Genomic DNA, 18614 nt, shown 5'->3' with positions numbered 1-18614 from the left:
TATTTTATAACTGTTAAGGAGTACATAATGTAGTGGGCTCATTGTGAAAGTACAAAATGTTGCCCATTTTTCAGATCACCAGAATACATGTAAATGTAAGGGAGAAGATGGTGGAACAATGACAAGTGGCAAATTCTGTGACAGCAAATGCTTCTTTCTCCCAAGTCAAAGTGTTTGACTGGAAGATTTGGAATTGTTTTGTTTATTTTTGTTTTAAGTAAGGAAAAAAAAAATATAATTGTTTCAGATTTGTCAGTCAAAAGACACTGAGGTGGTCTCATGGTTGGGTCATAGGAAGACCTGAATGAATTTCTAATTCTGCATTTTCAGCTGCTTTTGGTATAGCTGCAGTTTTCCTTTCTAGTAATCCAGAAAACAGATTTATTACCTTTCGTGTTTTAATTGAAAACTATACATGATTATGTATTTAAACACAGACTGAAACATATCAGTGCAACTCTACTTCTTCATCATAAATTTTCCCAGAGAAGAATAAAAAGAGTGTAATACTTGTTCAGGTTAAAATGAATCTAAACTCTCTGCATTCATTCATGGTTTTACAAACGATTTTCCATCCATTCATGATTTTTCCTTTCAGCTAACTTTTCCTCAATCTACTTTGTCTCTCCTCACACAGAAAGTGCTTCATGAAACCCACCATTCTCGTCATCTGGAGTTAGCATCTTCGGAACAAATCTGAAAAATTGAGCAGAAAAAATAAACAGTAACAGCTACTAGGAAAGGATTTAGTCATTCCTCATTATAAATAACCTAGGCCTTAGACCATGGGACCACATTTTTCAACCCAGACCTATGGACTATTTACTCATTTTACTTCACAGTTGTTAATTAAGATGCCCATATAGTCGGAGACATTAAATTGGATATGAAATTTAGCCTAATCTGTAATAAGAAGACATCCCAAATACCCAAAATACTTGGGTCATTTTCAAATAGTACCTTCTGTGTCATAACCCAAAACACTGTGGCAGATGAGTAATAGAATATCCAGATACTGGTTCAGTGGAATATGCAAAATAGTGTCTTCTGATTCAATTGTGAGAGTGTTTCAAGTCAGTTTTGGATACCAGGTTGTATAGGATTATTTTAATGTGCAACTGTAAATGAAAACTCACTAAATGAGAATGTCGTCAGGTCTTTTTCTTTATTAAAGAGGACACAGTGAGTTAAAGGTGACATTTGAGCTTTCAACTTGAGGCTGAAGTGACAAGGATGGTTGAGCCAGTCTCCTATCAAAGAAGAATCTTGATCCTCCCTCTTGCCCTTGTTCTGACACTACATTTTCCTTCTCTTCTTTATACCCTTACTAGGTAACTCTGACTCAGAAGAATGCTATTCATTCTGGGGGTACAGAGAGGAGAAAGCTATTAGTTTAAACTAGTTCATGGAAGAAATCTGTTGTGCTCCTGCTTTATTACAAGATAAATGGCAGTTATAAAGGAACAGGAAAAGTAGAGGGACACAATGAAGAAAAAGGCTCTTTGTTCAGTGATAATATGACATTAGATCAGCATAGCCTACCACATAACCAGTTTTTTTGACCATACTATAATGAAACCATCACTTTTAGTTTGAAATACTCACCGTATGTATATATCACATGGTGTGTTTGCACAATATTGAATGCAGTATACTATGGAAGACCAAGACATACCCTTAGCTGGTCCCAAAATGGCATAACTACATTGAATTCAATCTATATTGGCATAGTTCTGATGGAATGTAATATGATAAATCAGCTTGTTAAATAACTTTTCTCCTAATGGACAGAGGACGTTTCAAGAATACTCTATTGTCATATGTGTATTTTAAAACAGATGGCCACATTAGAGGAGAAAATGTTTATTAAGCTACTTTTATACTGCAGAATAACCCAGAGCAGGGGGATGAGCTTGATCACGGGATCCCTCCACAGGGGAAAACTGTGAATGGACTCACTATTTAGTAGATTTCAAAGGACCAGAGTAAGAGATCAGTTCTGAGGTATCAATCTTGAAGAAGAGAGGTTTCATTACTTCAATTTCTCAATAATCTACTAAGAATTATTGTAATATTATCATTTAATATGTCATTTCATGTCTTGAATTTCTCTCCAAGGTTTGCCAGTTGCACATAATGACAACATGAGAGAACAGGCACAAGCATGAGGGAAATCTCAAATTGCTTTGGAGTCTCAGAAAGAAATTCTAAAACGTTAGATTTTTTTGTTTGTTTTTTATGGCTGTATGTGGACTTTATTCACCCTTGAGTATTAATCAGTAATACCTGTAATCTGTGAAAGTACATGCAGAAAATAAATGGAAATTAGTAAACTACAGCTAAACGGAATGCATTTCTTTCCCCCATGAGAAAGAGAGCATATTTTGTAACAAACTATTCAGATTGCTGTTACATGGTCTCCTACTGATGTCAAATCTCCATAAGTAAGAAAGGACTCTGAGAAAGCATATAGTTTGTCACCAGATGAAAAAGCAGACCATATAAACTGAGGCTTTGGAGAAATATATTACTGGAGACTAGATGCAAGAGAAATACATAAACACTATAAACATAAAAGCTATTTCCTTCTTCCTGTGGTGATACATTTTACAAAGTGCTTTCATTATTTTACTGCATTCCTGTATGACATTTGCTTCTGGAATGTTTTCTACTGTTCTACTGTTGTTAGCAAGAATTAGAATACTGACATAATTCTGAGAGGAAAGAATGATTCCTTTCTTTCAAATTATGGTCAAAGGCAGTAGTGGAACTAAATGTCTCTTTTGATAATACGCAGTCTTTTGCTAGACAGATTCATGTTATATGTTCATTTTTTGGATGTACTGCATGGTGATCCAACTAAACAGCTTCTTCCATAAGAAACAGGATAGTCATTTTTCTTATCAAAACAGATTTGGTGACTTTAGATTGTGGTTGGAACACATGATATAACTTTGTATGTAAACAGATCCTGTGAATAACGTGATTTCATATAATACTCCATTTATCAAAGATGTATTAAAGCACAACTAGTCAATACATTTCCTGCTCATATTTCATGGAAATAATAAAAACACACCCATGCAATAAGATATTAAGCAGGTTATATTGTTCAGTTTATTCCAAAACAGATTATAAATTTGAGCTAATATATATGCAATATGAACAGTTAAGGCATTGGGTCCATGATTTCAAACAGGAGTATACCAGCGTAACAGTTTGCACTCTTCATGGATCGGGCCATTAAATAGACTAATCTGACTATTGTTTAAACACTCGTGTGTTTATTGTGTCCCTTATTGAGGGACAGAGACTTCATGTTAACTGTACCTTTCGTGCAAGGCCCTAGTCGAGGCCTATTACGCTTGTTATCAACTAGTCACGAGAACTTGCTGTGTGAACCAGAGCTTGATGTCTGCTGCCTCTTCTTATGATGTACAATTTTATCATGGGATAACAACAAAGGCCTTGAAAATATGAGCATAAGCAGAGGCCCCAGAATGATAAACAATTCACTCATGGTCCATTACCTTTTAGAAAAGGAGCAACAGCTGAGCAAAGTCAAAAAAGAGCAGAGCAGCAGGAGAAGGCACATGCCGTGGCCTGGGAAAATAATCCTGCCGCAGCGTTGCAGCGTGCATAGTCCAGAAGGAGGGGAGGCTAAGGGCTCGCAATTCTCTAGAAACTCAAAGAAACTCAATTGTCTTACAAAAGGAAGAGATACCAAATTTGAGAAGCCAGAGGGATAGGAAAAAACCCCAGCAACTACTGCATTTCCAGCTCGTTTTATCAAGCTCTGAAGGCTGAAGACCTTGATAGCTAAGATTTATAAAGGGCTGTAACCATTAGCTGTACACACTGTGGCATTCTCACAGCTAATATAGGATGTGATTACTATGAATTGACTCTTTGGAATAAGTACTGATAATGATAAAGAAATTGTCAGAGCTATAAGCATGTAGTGTGTCATCAATTAATGCCAGTCTAGTTAAGTTTTATTTTAAAGATTAAAACTGGTTTAGCAGTCTTCTAAAGACTCCCATCCCAACAAACTCTGATTTCCTACATGATACAGATAATCAGTTGCAACACTCAATGCATGAGGTTCACAGGCCCATCAAAGGCAACAGAATCTTTCTACAGATGAAAAAAAAATACATTTCATAGCTCTGCCTTGAAGTTCCTGAAGAACAGTGGCTACAGTGTCAGTTGGAGAAGTTATCATCTCCTTTTTGTTCAGGCTCCCACATTTTGGTTATCACTGGGCCAGCTCTTAGCCTTATCATTAGTGATCTCTCCTTTAGCTGCACAAAATTATTATTTCATGTTATGCTGCTTCTGTCCCCTTCCTGAAGTACTTTTCTCGAAAGGTACTATTGATTCTAATCAATCAGGTACTTCAAATCACGGTCATTATTTCTGAATTTTAGTTGCTTAATATCTTAATGCATGGGTGTAGTATCATATATGAACTTTGACTACCCTTCACTAAAATTTTATTCCTAAATACAACGATCCTCATAACATTTACCTATCTTTGTATGTGTCACTACAGCAAGGAACTGGTTTTGTTATCAGTGATTAATGAAAACAATGTCAAAACTATTAACCGTTATCTGTGTCCAAACCCTGTACCTGTTATGTCTGTATTATCTGTACAATCTGCACATTGTTTTTTTCTCTAGCAATCATTCCATTCTATGGTAAACTATTGTTATTGACATTTATTTAAGTTCTTTTTTTTTTTTTTTTAACACACCATGTAGTAAGCCTCCACAGAATCTATCATGCAGAATGAAATGCAAAGCAAAGAACACTTTCACAGACATTTCTTTATATAGCACTATCTAGGATGAAGTCACAAGGAAAAATTCTACTGCATGAATTTGCCACCAATTCATAGTTAACATTAAGAAAAATATGTTTATGCTATCTTGCCAACTTCTATTACCATGTATGCTTTATAATGCACTGAAGGAAAGTATAGTCCAGCTAAATGAGCATATATTAAAAGGAATAAGCCTATTAAAGAAGCAAGCCTCCTCTGCATCAATGGTAAGATGCAATAAAAGCTTCTTTTCAAGTACTTTCTTTGTTAAAAAGGATACATTATCCATGTGCCAAAGCTGAATTTATTTACACAGTTCCTGAGTCTTTTTAAATAAATGTCTTTTAAAAGAATTCACTTGGCAAAAATAAACAAATAAATGAAACATCTGGGAAAGAGTACATTGCCAGCTTGTAATGTACTGAAAAACTGTATTAGTTACTGTATGTTAATTAGCTAGCTTTTTAGAAAACTGAAAAACAAAAATTAATTCCTCCCTTTCCTCTACCTAGAAATACTAAAGCATCATACTCAGAAAGCTTTTATCTTTTTTTTTTTTTTTCTGTATTTCCTATTTTCTAAAGTTAACTGCTGTTATTAGTAGGAACTTCATTTTGCGTCATTTGTTAAGTTGAAATATAAGCAGTTAAATTAGTTAAATTGTGTTTCTTTTCAATGTAAGAGTCACCTTAAGAAAGTTATCTAAGTTATTCTGGAAATATATTCTACATTAAGCTCAAAGTTAGTAGTATAAATATACTATTATATAATACACTACATAATATACTTTTCACCAGCCAGGTAGGATATGAGTCAGATTTACATGCCTTATGTTAGACTCCTAGGGAATATACTGAGTGTGGGCAGGTTCCTTGCTGGAGATACAGAAGAGAGAGATATACATCAGGGTGGTGAGGGTGAGGCTGGAGTCCTTGTTCTGTATAGTTTTTTCCAGCATAGGATTATCGGCTCTTTTAAAAAAAACACTTCTGATACAGTTCTGGAATAAGAATGAAAGCTAGACAGAGGTCCTGGTGAACTGATGCTGTTGAACAGAATCAGGAAAAAAGAATCTTTGAGCCTTTGAGCCTTCTTTGAGTCCAAACAAAGCTTCAAGTAGACTCTTCTCTGAGTCTATATATTGTAGACCCAGCTTATGCTGAGGGAAGGTACCTAGTTTGGGCTGTTCATTTCAGTCTTAATCTTATTTTGCTATCTTTTCTCTTTATGTGATACACAAGTATTGACAATGCAAAGAGATTTCTATGGGTGATAGAAACCAAGCGTTTGGAAATCAGTGAGTCAAAATCAATAGAATTGACATGTCCTTGGGCTATCTGACTTGTCTTTTTCCGTGAGCAATTTCATCAGAACAAGGAGTTAGCAAGGACAATCTTTATTCATAACTTATTGTGATAATTCACATAAAATAGGATCAGGCCATCTTTTGTTCATTTATCACAAGATCTACCCACAAAAAAGCTTTCTCAGGTCAGTGATCACATGGTTATACAGACATCTACTAATGCATGTTAGGGAGAGAAAAGCTGAGATTGAAGGGATATGGAAGACATAATGATCAGTGGGCGTGATTCAGGATGCTGTGATTCACTGTCTCCTAATCAGTGCTGTGTAGAGTGTCACATGTTCCACCTCATTTCAGAGGGGAGAAGCAGCACTGTGTCATTTCACACACCTCCCTTCTTCAATATGGCTAGACCCAGTCCTGGGGAAATGATAAATATGATAGTCCTGAGAGATAAAAATAACCAAAATGACTGTATAAGTTAGGGCAGATCAAAAAAGAATGAATATATGGGATATGCTTGTCTAATAGGGTACCTAAATTACTCAGTTCTATAACAGCAATCCTTCCAAAGCACCAGAATAGCAGAGATGAAGAAGGCAGACTACTACTTGCAGGAGCTTTGACAGAATAGAGAACATTAAGTGAAATTATTTAAAAAAAAAGAAAAAACAAAACCAAAAAAACACCCAAAACTGTTCTAAGCTGTTATCTGTGCACTTCTCAAGTGAAAACGCAACTCTAATTACTCTGTTACTTTTCTTGGCAATCTTACCACTCCTGTCTTGATTGTGTGCAATATCATCGTACTTAGTCATAGTAGCCAGCATGATAACAGCTGTACCGAGCAAAGAAAAAGTAATCTGTAATCAATTACTTTCAAGTAATCAGCATTATATACCGGTAACATTACTTTCCAGATCCAGCAATCAGCAACTGGTAATAGATTGGTTTCTCAGGGGAACTTTGACAACCCTGTACACCAGCTTTTGAGCCACTATTAAGCCAGTGTGAAGTGTCTTTCTACAATATTTATTGGATTGTACAATTCATAAAATCAAGGCACATGAGAACCAGATTTATTGTTTGTGTATGCTCAATTATACTACTGCTGTTAATGAATTTTCAAACTCATAACACTATTATATTTAAATATGTAATGATGATTGTAAAATACCTTGAAAACTACTAGGAACAAATTGTCATAACCATTGGGTATAAATATTTCTGATGAACTATTTTTTCTCTCAGAAATTCAGTTTCATCTCAACCAAAATATTTAATGAGAATTTCATCTGTCAAAAGAAAATGTGAAAAATGATGTAAAGTTTAGAATCAGAACAGAATCCATTAAAAATGTAGCAGACCGTCTTATATCAACTCATTTATTTTGTTCACTTTGATACAATTTCATTTCAAATCACTTTATGTATAGGCTTGTCCAGCCATGTTGTCTAAATTTTCTTCATTTAGTGAGTTTGATTATGAGGCTACTTTGGCTGCTTTGATTGTGAGGTCATTGATGTGACAGAAGTGAGTGGTATCTCTTTGCATGACTTATCCGAGTCAGAAGAGTTGAAACTAGGGCTGGGATTGCCCAGCTGTGAACCCACATTATTAACAAAATGGAACAAAAGAACAATGGAAGAAAATTGAGTCACTCTATCCCCTTCTAGCTCTGCTGAATCTGCTCTTTAAACTATGTAAAGTCTGAAGCTGAAGACATTAAAGTAGACCTCAGCAGCTATCTATAATTTCTTTTGTAGTATTCACATAAAATCAACATTGCATCACTGCTCTCACTGCTCCCCCCCTGAAAATAATCCATCTTCCCCTTGTATGATGAAGCGTTGAGCTGTGCATGTGTTCTCTGCAAACATCTGCCCATGATTCTCTAAGACAAGAACAGTAACATCCTCAGCTCTATAAGGCTACTATAGCAGATAATATACGAAAGTTAAATATGTACTAAATGTATTAATGTACTAAGGCAGGTAATGTGCTTATCGGTGTAAGTAAAGGGAAAGGGTGCAATGGGTCCTCAGTGGTTTTTACCTCACCTTCTTTCCTCCTCTCCCATAGGTGAAAAGGGGAGAAGGTGGCAGTGAGTTCATAGAATCATAGAATCAGAATGGTTAGAGTTGGAAGGGACCTTAAAGATCATTGAGTTACATACTACGATACAATTAATCCATACCCTTTTAACACTGGGATGTGTCCACACTCTGGTCTCTTAAGCACTGAAGCATTGCACAAACCTGTGCCGTAATAAGACTGACATGAAGACATGAAGACATTAAGAACTAAAGTATATGTCCACAGAAAGATGTTCATCCAGATGAATGCCTTAATAAAAAAAAAAGAACACAAAAGCTTGCTGGGCAGTAGTAAAATTGCATTTGTTCCATGATATTTGAGCAAACATAGGTATTTCTGGGTTTTTTTTTTGGTTTTGTTTTCTTTGGTTGTTTTTGTTTTTTGTTTTTTACTTAATAAAATAATTCAAGTTCTTTGGTTGTGTTTGCGGCAATGTGGATTATGCCGAACCCTTGCCAATACGTTCATAATAACTGGCTGCTGTGATTCAGAATGGACCTAAGTTGTTCTTGTAACTCTGTCCCCAAAGATCACCCATTTTAATATCTCTCCTTCATCCAGCTTCCTTTTGTCACATTACATGCAGAAACTTCCTTTACTTAAGACCTCTACCCTCTTATATGGTTGAAATTGATTGAAAAAAAACAATGGGAGCTTTTCATAGAAACACTGGGAATGACCATTGTCTCATTTTCCTAGGAAATGTAATTAAAAATAAATATTCTTTTATGATCCCACCTGTGAGTAATAAAAAAAAAAAAACACAACAAACCCAAAACAAACAACTCTGCCCTTAGTGCATGTGTCCACCTGTTTCAAAGTCATGTAACCAAGTCTGGATTCCTTCATAAATACTGGGATATTTCTTCCACTCCTTGCATTGTCTTTCTTTTATCATTTTTTTCTTTTTTCTCTTCCTAGCCTTGTTTTTTGCTCCTCCCATTCCTCTCTTATCCAGCAACAAAGCCCAGCTTTATTGACAGTTTTTCTTGTGCATTCTTTATCCTTTTCCACCTTTAGTGGCCAACATGCCAAAAGCTGAATTCAAAAGTCCTAGTACCTTTATTTGTACATCAATGGGAAATAATATTGAATGATTTACTTTTAGAAATGGCAAAACCTGTCTCCTTTTTGAGATTATTATTTTCTGAATCAAAACTTTCTCATTATTTGGATCGAAAAAGAAGAGTGAAATTTCATTTCCAATGCAAGGGAAGATTTTGCTTTCCAAACGTCTTAAGTTTCAACATCTTTCTTGTAGTCAGTTATGTGCTGAACAACTATTTGGAAGCATAGGAAACACTGAACAACAGGATGATTTTTCTTCAAATATTGTATACACATTTTTATGGGGTAGACCCTGCCATAAATCCACTCTTTTCAGTGCAACATGGAAATTTACAGATTTTGCATTTATTATTTACAAAATAACATGAACTCTACAGTCATTTAATATCCATATTTTATATGGTTCTTCTGTTTTCATTTACATTTTTGTTTATATCCAAATAATTATCTACTGTTTTCCCATTCTAGTACATTTTTTGAAGTGTAGGGGATTTAAAAAATGAAATTTCTTCACATGGTATGTGTTATAAGGTAATTTATATTTTCAAATTAACCAACATAGTACGTGTCTTGGATTACTTGGTTGCAAAGAATGGTATGTTAATATTGCCTGGTGGTTTACAGACCATATACCACTGATTTTAAAAATAGAAGATTTAAAAGAAACCCCATGAAACTGTCACCCTCAATTCTCTTTGCAATATCAGCTTCATTATCTTTAAGACTGCATTTGGTCTGCTACTTTCTCACACATATAATAATTGGTAAATCTCCCACAAATACCTTCAGTTACAGATTTTCAACATTTTGTGCCTTTGGTTGAAAAAGCATGACCGTTAAGCAAACCCAATTGGCAAAAGTAGTCAGCTAGTCTGTGGTGTAAGAACAGGTCCAGGAACAGCAGTAATAACAGTCACTAATAGCACTATTCATATAGAATCCCTGGCATTTCTACTGCTGCTATTTTAAGGGAAATTTGTATGTGCAAACCTAGAAATAGCAGAATCTCCTTGAAAAAAAGGTGAAGCTGAAATAATCATAATGAAACAATTTTCTAATCATCAAATGGACTGGATTTTTTGATTTTTTGATTTTGATTGTAACAGTTATAGAACACTTAAAATGCAACATTTAAATACTGTTTCTTTACACATTTAAATAAAACAATACTTGAAATTTCACAGACACAAAGATAAGTACTTAGAACTACAGTACAAATTTCATTAACAAACAATTTTTAATAGATATGCAAAAAGGTTGCAGTCCTAAATTGATTAGATTCCCTCCTAAACTGATACCAAAAACCCTAAATGCAAGGAAAGCGATGACTAATATTATATGTACAGCTACTCGCTGTATTTCTGGTAGCAGTCTATCAGAAACACTATTACCAGTATTATAAAGATGCAGTGTATGTAATTAGAATCTCAGTCAGTCCTTAGTGATACGATATGCAATGTCCACAATTCCTAGGTCAGTGCTCATAGAAGTATTTCTGCAACAACTATATGCTCTGATGGAGGTCATAATTGTTTTGGAATCCTTGTCCCACTTCATTTCACTAGCAATCTTCTGCTGGGCTTTGTTTAATCCTAAGGATACTCGAGGTATGCTGAATTTATGACTTCTCTGACATAAAAAAACAGCCATTTGTCAGTCTGTAACATTCTTCATCCATCTCCGATTCATTAAAGTTAATTGAGAAAGAAAATTTCTATAGTTAAGTTCTACCTCAATTTTGATGAAATTCTGCAACAGGGAGGATTGCAAAGGAGACTCAGAGCTAAAGGTGTATCAGGTGGTTGCATGCCCTACATGGTAAAGACATCATCTGATTAGCATTGGTCTACTGTGTGGCTTCCAACTGGAGAAGAGATAAAGTGGCACAATTAGAAGAAATGAGTGCCTGAATAATCCTTTAAAACTTTGTAGGGACTTTCTCCTCTGAAGTCACTGGGAAATTCTTATCCGCTAGGAAAAGTGGATGTTTCCAACCTGCACAGGCTGTACCTCTTAACTACATAAAATTCACCCAAATCAGCTGAATGGGCTCTCCTTAGAGTCTGTGGAGATTCTGTGGAGGAAAATTTTATAGATTTGACTGCTAACTGCACAACTGTCCTTGAAGGTCCACATACTCTCCTGGAGCATCTGTATAATGCAGAACGTGATTAGACACAATTTTACATTACTGTTGTCATTTGATGTGTTGTATTTCAGTATCTCATTATTCCTTATCCTCTTCCCTGAATGCATTCCATTTCATCTTTTGGTGAGACATCTGTGCTTAGTTAATTATCTGCAGACCTAATAAAAACAATCTGTAGACAATTTAATATTTTTGTGTTCAATAGATTCAATGTCCACTAAAATAATTTGCTTTGGACAAAGCAAGACTCTCATTGCTTGGACTCTAATTATATATATATTTCAGCATTTTATGTTCTGTTGCGTAATGTTAATGTATACTGAAAATTGGAAGAAATTCAAATAGCAATATTTGGTAGTGAAGATTAATAATAATTGGGTTTCAAGGTTTTTTGTTGATTGGGGTTTTTTTGTGTTTTTTTTCCCCTCTGGTCTGTCAGAGACAGTAGTCTTTTTGATTCATTTGCAATTTATAGCAATGTTAACCTGTTAAATCAGGTTTTATGAAATGGTGTTTCATTAACACTGGTGCACATTTCAGTGATATTCCAAAGAAAATTATAAACAATTTTATTGTTAAATATTTCGTAACAATTTCAGAAGGAACAATGGTTGCCTCCCTTTATCTTACCCAAATTTAAAATGCCAATAAATGGTAGTTTTGTACTTAAATTTTCCTTTTTTATTTTTATATGTCTTTTACCTGTGTCATCCCAAGGTCAGTTTTGCGGTCCTAATAAAAGAGACTTCTCTAGCATCCATGCAGCCAACAACACAACAAAAAAACCCAAACAAACAAAAAAACAAAAACAAAACAAAACAACCAAAAAAAAAGCAAGAAAAACTGCATTATGCTTAGATTATCTGAGCAGCATTCAAGAAGTGAAGTTCTGATTTTCAACTGGTTTTGCTATAGGGCTTGTGTTTGGCCTTAGATTTAAGGACAAGGCAAAAGAGAAAATGAAAACCCAAAAGACAGTGCAAGTATTTTGGGGATCTAATACATATATTAAGCATGGTAATTGGCATCAAATGCCTATGTTAATAAGCCAACTTGGATGTTCTGAGACGACATAAATGGCCTCCAATTGAGAAATCTCACAGTTCCTATGTCATAGCTTTTCTAGATGCCTCAGATAAAAAGGACTTCTTAAATGTCACTAGACACTTACGATTAAGCAACTAAACTTCAGCCCAAATGTTAATCCCAAGACTGTGATCCTAAAAAACTTTGCTGTCATAGAGAATCTGCTTCTGGCTTAAAATTCTTAATATATTAAACACCTTTTTGTTTGTCTCGAGATATATTGTTCTGTACAAAAATACAACGGTTACCCTGACTCTTGTGTAAAATACAGAGGAGGACATGGCACCTTTCATCCATGCTATGCAAGAAAAGGTTAGATTCATTCCTTGGCATTCAACTCTCTTACTAGAACTATTTATATACTTTCTCGATTAGCAGGAATTAAAGCACAGGACTCCGTCCTCCTCTTTAAGTGTCTCTATTATGAGCTAGCTGTTCTTTCTCTCAAAAACAGCCATGTACACACACAGATACTCCTTTCTTTGAGAACTGCCTTATATGTAATATTTTCTTACATACTGGTAACAGATTCTGTGGCTGTGTTTAAAAATAAAAGACTGTTCCTTTTCAGTTTTTGAGTGAAATGAAGTAGTCGCTTGTCGTCAAGGCAAGTTTCCCAGGTGCAGATCCTAAGCAGAGTGAGGAAGCTTCTTTCAAGGCTTACCAAAGTACTTTAATAAAGATCTAGAGCATAGATCACCTTATTTCCCCTTTTCTGCCTATAAAACTTGGAACAAAAAGGCTTTTAAAAATTAATCTCGGTTACTTTGTCTTGCCTGTTTGCTTTTTAAGCTCTTTGGATACAGTCTGCTTCTTGCTGTTTATCCAGAAAGTGCAAAATACAGAAAATTTGTACTCACTTTGGACTGCTATGCACCTCTCTAATATAAATGCAAATAATAATATTGGAACTACGAATCCCAAGGAGTTGTTATGTAATTCAATGCTTTAAAGTCAAGTTGTGCTACTCAAAGTCTTTCCTGAGCAGAATGCTATTTCATTTTAGTTGTGTGACTTGCCTTTATCTAATTTTAAGTTTCATACTAGAATTCTTTGTAGAAAATAAGAAACCTTAGAATGTACAAGACGAGAATTAACAGCTTCCCAAAGGAAAAAAAAAACAAAACCAAAAACAAACAAAAAACACAAACCACAACAAACAAACCCACAAGAACCACCCCAAAAACATAAGCCAAAAAACATGATAAACATTTTGAAAAATATATTATCCTTTGTAAAGGCAAGTATTTTGGAGCTAGCTCAATAAAGCAATTTTATGAAGAGAACAGTTCAGCAAAAGAAACAGCTGGATGCTTAGGTACCCACTCATACAGTGAGAGAAATCCTGTCCTCACCATAGGCCACGGGAACCCAGGAGAACTACTCTTTCAGTACTTGCAAGAAGAGAAAAAACTGTCTAAACTAGCCAGTAGGAAATGATGCAGAGACATTTTTCAACACTGGCAAACATTAATCACCTTTTATTTCTTCAGACAAGTCATCTCTTTGTAAGAAAGATTCAGAGAGCTGGAATCTCTTACCTTAGTGCTTCAGAGGTTTGACCTCTTAATCTGAGAACCTCGACTCACCTCAGCTCAGCAGAGGATCCAAGGACATAAGGGAAGAAAACTGAGAATTGTATCCAGTGTTGGAATAGACTTCTGAGGGTTACATGCATTAGAATTGGCTAGCTATGAAACCTGCTTTCAAAAATGAAGACACTTAAAGAGTTTATACAATGGGCACAAATTAAAAATGTTTTGTTTGTAAACACTCCACCTCCAAAAACCACTGGCATTAACAATACTAGGCTTAGGACCCTATTTATCTTCACCTGTGATGGTTTTAGTATTTGAAATTGCTTAAGGTAAAGGTACAGCAAAATTACAGCAAATATCATAATACAAATACTATCTCATAAAAGAATATTTTCCCTGTTAATCTGTTGATGAAACTCCCATTAATATTCATAACAGTCTCAAGCTAATAATATTCCTAAATGATTTTAACTGGAATTTTTAAAAAAATTCAAAAGTTGATAACCTTGGATATAATTTCAGGACATGACTAATATAACAGGTGAATTACTTAGAAATGTGGTGTTTACAATGGTTATTGCAACAGTTAGCTAAAGTTAGGCTTAAAATTTGTCATTAGAAATACTGTCCTGTATTGTTTAAAACTTGATTAATGGTTCTGCTTTAAATGCTAGGACCTTGTGACATCACAAAACCAGGATTTTTTTTTCTATTTTAAAATGTCTTAAAGGCACTAATGAATTAGCTTTCAGTGTTCCTGTGAGACAGAGATGATAAGGGCTCATTTTAAAGATGAATTTCAGCAAAGTAGTTTCTTCAGGACCACTAAAAAACATATAGGAGAATTAGGAATGAAAATCAGACATTCCTGAATTTTTCCTCTACAGGTCATCTGCACAAAACTTTTTCTTTCTCACATGTTTTAGGGCAACTTAGAATAACAAGGAGACAACACAGTGTGCATAAAGCCCCTAAAAGTAACACTTCAAAAGTGAGAAAAGCAATAATACATACAGTTTTACGATTCAACCATTCAAAGAGTCAGTAAAGAAAGCACACTGATAATAAATAACCCTATTGTGACAATTAGTAGAAATAAAATAGCATAAAAATAAAGAGAGAGCTGTTCTTACTAAACTTACCAACAACAACTCTAACTCATTATTAATGATAATTATACTCTATAGAATTAGTGAAGTTAGTGCTTATGCTGTGTATCTATATAGGTATGTAAAGCAACCATCTACAGTTGATAACAAGGGCTGCACATAACCATGGTGCCTTATATTCCTATGAACTTTTCTATTTGGTCATTTAACCTTCCTGCATAAGAACTCAGTCCTTTAGTACCCTCAGATAAGGTTCTTAACAAGGAAATGGTGATTACTAAAAATAGTTGCAAGATCCTGTCCTCCAGCCAGAGGTTTCTATAGCCTCAGGAAGAATGTAGTCATGGAACCAGAGAATCAGTCTTTCCACACAGCTTAAGTTCCTTGGAAGGGGCATGAAACCCGTGCAAAAGTTTCTGTTTCTAAGCTGTGGATTAAATTTAGGGCTTCTCCACTGCCTCTTCCAGATGTACTCCTTTAGGAGGGTTCTATACTGTCAACTCTAACCATTCTATGATTCCATGATTCTATGGTCTACTGGATGTCAGATCTGTTGGGTTTGTGGCAACTGTGAGGTGGAGAAACTGACAACAGAGTGAACAAACAATTGGCATTGTGGATTTGAATCAGGATTTCTTACAATAACAAGTAAATGTAATCTGTTCCTTTAATATAAAATTAAATATTTTAGCACCCTTTGCTTTTTTTTCTCTTTATTTCTTTCAAATTATTGTTTTATCCTTCCATTTCCTTGTGTAACTGAGTCTGAATAAATAAAATGGATAATTTTTAATACCTTTCTGATAAGAAACATGCCTTAAGTGTTCCTTAACTAAATAGCATGTTTTGACCCAATAAAATCTATCCATATGTAATCCACAAATGCTTCTATGCAGGAATAAATTGTCCTGAATCAGAAAACAATTTGAATAAAAGTGAGAATGCTGATAGATCTTTCATAGTCTGTGTCCAGCATTTATAAACTGTGTATTTTGAAAAACCAGCCTCCGAGGAAATTAATTTGGTTTCCCTACAGCACCCCATTGCATATGCATATGACTAAGAATTTCTGCATATGCTGTTTCCAAGAACATTTTTCAAACTATGTTACTATATTTCAACCAGTAAAGACTGGAAATGACCTGGAAATGTCAAAAATATTTTTATGCCTGGAATAAGTATCAGTTTTCAAGCTGATCAGAAGTCAGGGATAGCAGAAGAACTCAGTTTTACCTCTGTTTCCCCGTTCTCCCCTTACAAGACTGGTTGCGCTAACCTGTAAGACAACGGGATTTAAAATCTTTCTGTCTCGTATGTGGAACCATCAAAACGGAACTGAGTCAAAGGTCAAACACAATATCTATTACATTCAATTTTTAAAGCATAATAGGAGGCATGATATTTAAGGTCAAATAAGAACATCAGAAATCAAAACAGACTGGTAATAATGTTCAAAAACAGACTGGGAATAGAGTTCTACTAAACAGCCTTGCAGACGTTATGACAGACTGAGAATGCATACATGGGCAGTTATTGCCCCTGAACTGATGTGCTGCAACTTGATGGTATTTCTAAATGCTCTGAGACAGTAAATTTTGATAATTTCACATTTAAAAGCCTTATGCCAAAAAGTATTTTCAGTGAAGAGAGTGGGGAGCAAACAGGTTCAATTTTTAAAAGCATTCATGTTCTGAATTTGTACTTATGTGTTGATCACCACCTGATGATTTAATGAAAAGCTGTACTTCACACTCCATGATGTTACATTCCAAAGCAGAATGTAATCTCATTGATTTTATGCTTTTAAATATTGACTGCAGTCAGATTTTTGTTAAGAAAAGGGGTTTTTGTCAAATATTCCTGAAACTAATAAATAATACATAAATAAAATAAATTTTAAAAAATCCCCAAAAACTGAAGAGATTTTATTCAAAACTTGTCTACAAGCAAGCAAAGAATACATCAGCCTGAAAGATGAATATTTAGGGTAGTTATGAGAAAGTAAAAAAAAGTTTATAATAAATATTTTTCAGTATATAGTATACTTCTCAAAACAGCTGCAAGAACATAAATGATATGTAAAAAGACTTAGTTTCCTTAGTTTAAAAGAAGTTTTCCTCCCATAAGGATTATAAATATAGAAGTTAAATTATATAATAAAGTTTTATAGTTCTATAATTCTGGACATGTATGCTCTATAGAGAATTTGTTATTGCATTCCCCAATCAAAATATTTTATTATTGATGCCAAAAAGAGAAAGTCTAATAATGAAAGAGGGTTGGTGCAAAATGAACATCATAATTTTAATTTGCTTCATTCGTGTGGGAGGTGTTCAAATAGTAGGATGGAGAGATCTGCATAACCATCTTAGTACATCAAAATACATGGTATGTTAAAGAACTAGGACAATGATGCAGATTTCAAGACAGGAAAACAAAGATTTATTTTTACCAGATCATTTTCATTTTAAAAAGAACTTGTTATAGCATGTTCTGTATGTTTACTAAATTAAGATGTTTAACGTAAATGAGTTTGAATTCTCGATACTCTTGAGGAACAGAGAGCACAACAAATTCAACAACGATATTAATATCATTATTCTTTCTATTCTTCTGATTTTTTGTTAATTTAGAAGATCAAATGCTTATAAAAGCACATCAATATCTCTCAGATGCAAAGCACACTAATGTCTTATCTTCCTTAATCACTAGGAGATAGGCCATTTCATGCCTCACCAATTTATGACAGCAGTAGACACAACTGGTGAATTAATACACAGGTAACAAAAAATGGCTTGAATATCACATCACACCAAAACCCCTCTTTCTTCTTAATCAGTCTCAAACTTACTGGCATTTTTAAAGATTAACTGGTTAGGTCTAACTGTCTTAGACCTTGACTTTCATCTCATTCCACAGTGCAACATCTATGAGTATTAGGACAAAATGAGTGATAGTACCTATTTCTGAAAAGGACTCCTTCCTCTAAAATATACTGAAATTAATGCTAATATATATTACACTGAAAATTTTAAGGAACAGTGGACCTATTCCGGTCCTGCAGGACTAATGGTCAAATCGGCAAATGGTCCCAGGAAAATAATCAGATTTCTTTCCATCTCAGAACCTTTATTTTCATCAAAATAGAAAGAAGGAAAGGCTTTTACATGTATTCTTCAGGTCATAAATATTCTTCAGATTGCCTGTAAATGATCCATATGAGCTGTGCTATCAAAGGATGGTTCAGCCCGCAGCGTTCTTAATGCATGATTCATATGAAGACTAAATGTTTTAGGGATACACAATTCCTTTAGCATGTTTCACTGCAGCATCACAGTCAGCTTCAGTAAGAAGTGTTACTGAACTCATTGGCTTATGTAGTCTTTTGAATAACCAAAAATTTTTATGACAATTTACTCTAGGTACTACACAT

Source organism: Numenius arquata, chromosome 5 (assembly GCF_964106895.1).
Source record: "Numenius arquata chromosome 5, bNumArq3.hap1.1, whole genome shotgun sequence".
Classification (NCBI taxonomy): Eukaryota; Metazoa; Chordata; class Aves; order Charadriiformes; family Scolopacidae; genus Numenius; species Numenius arquata.
The sequence above is the reverse complement of the archived record's forward strand: the minus strand, read 5'-3'. Positions refer to the sequence as shown.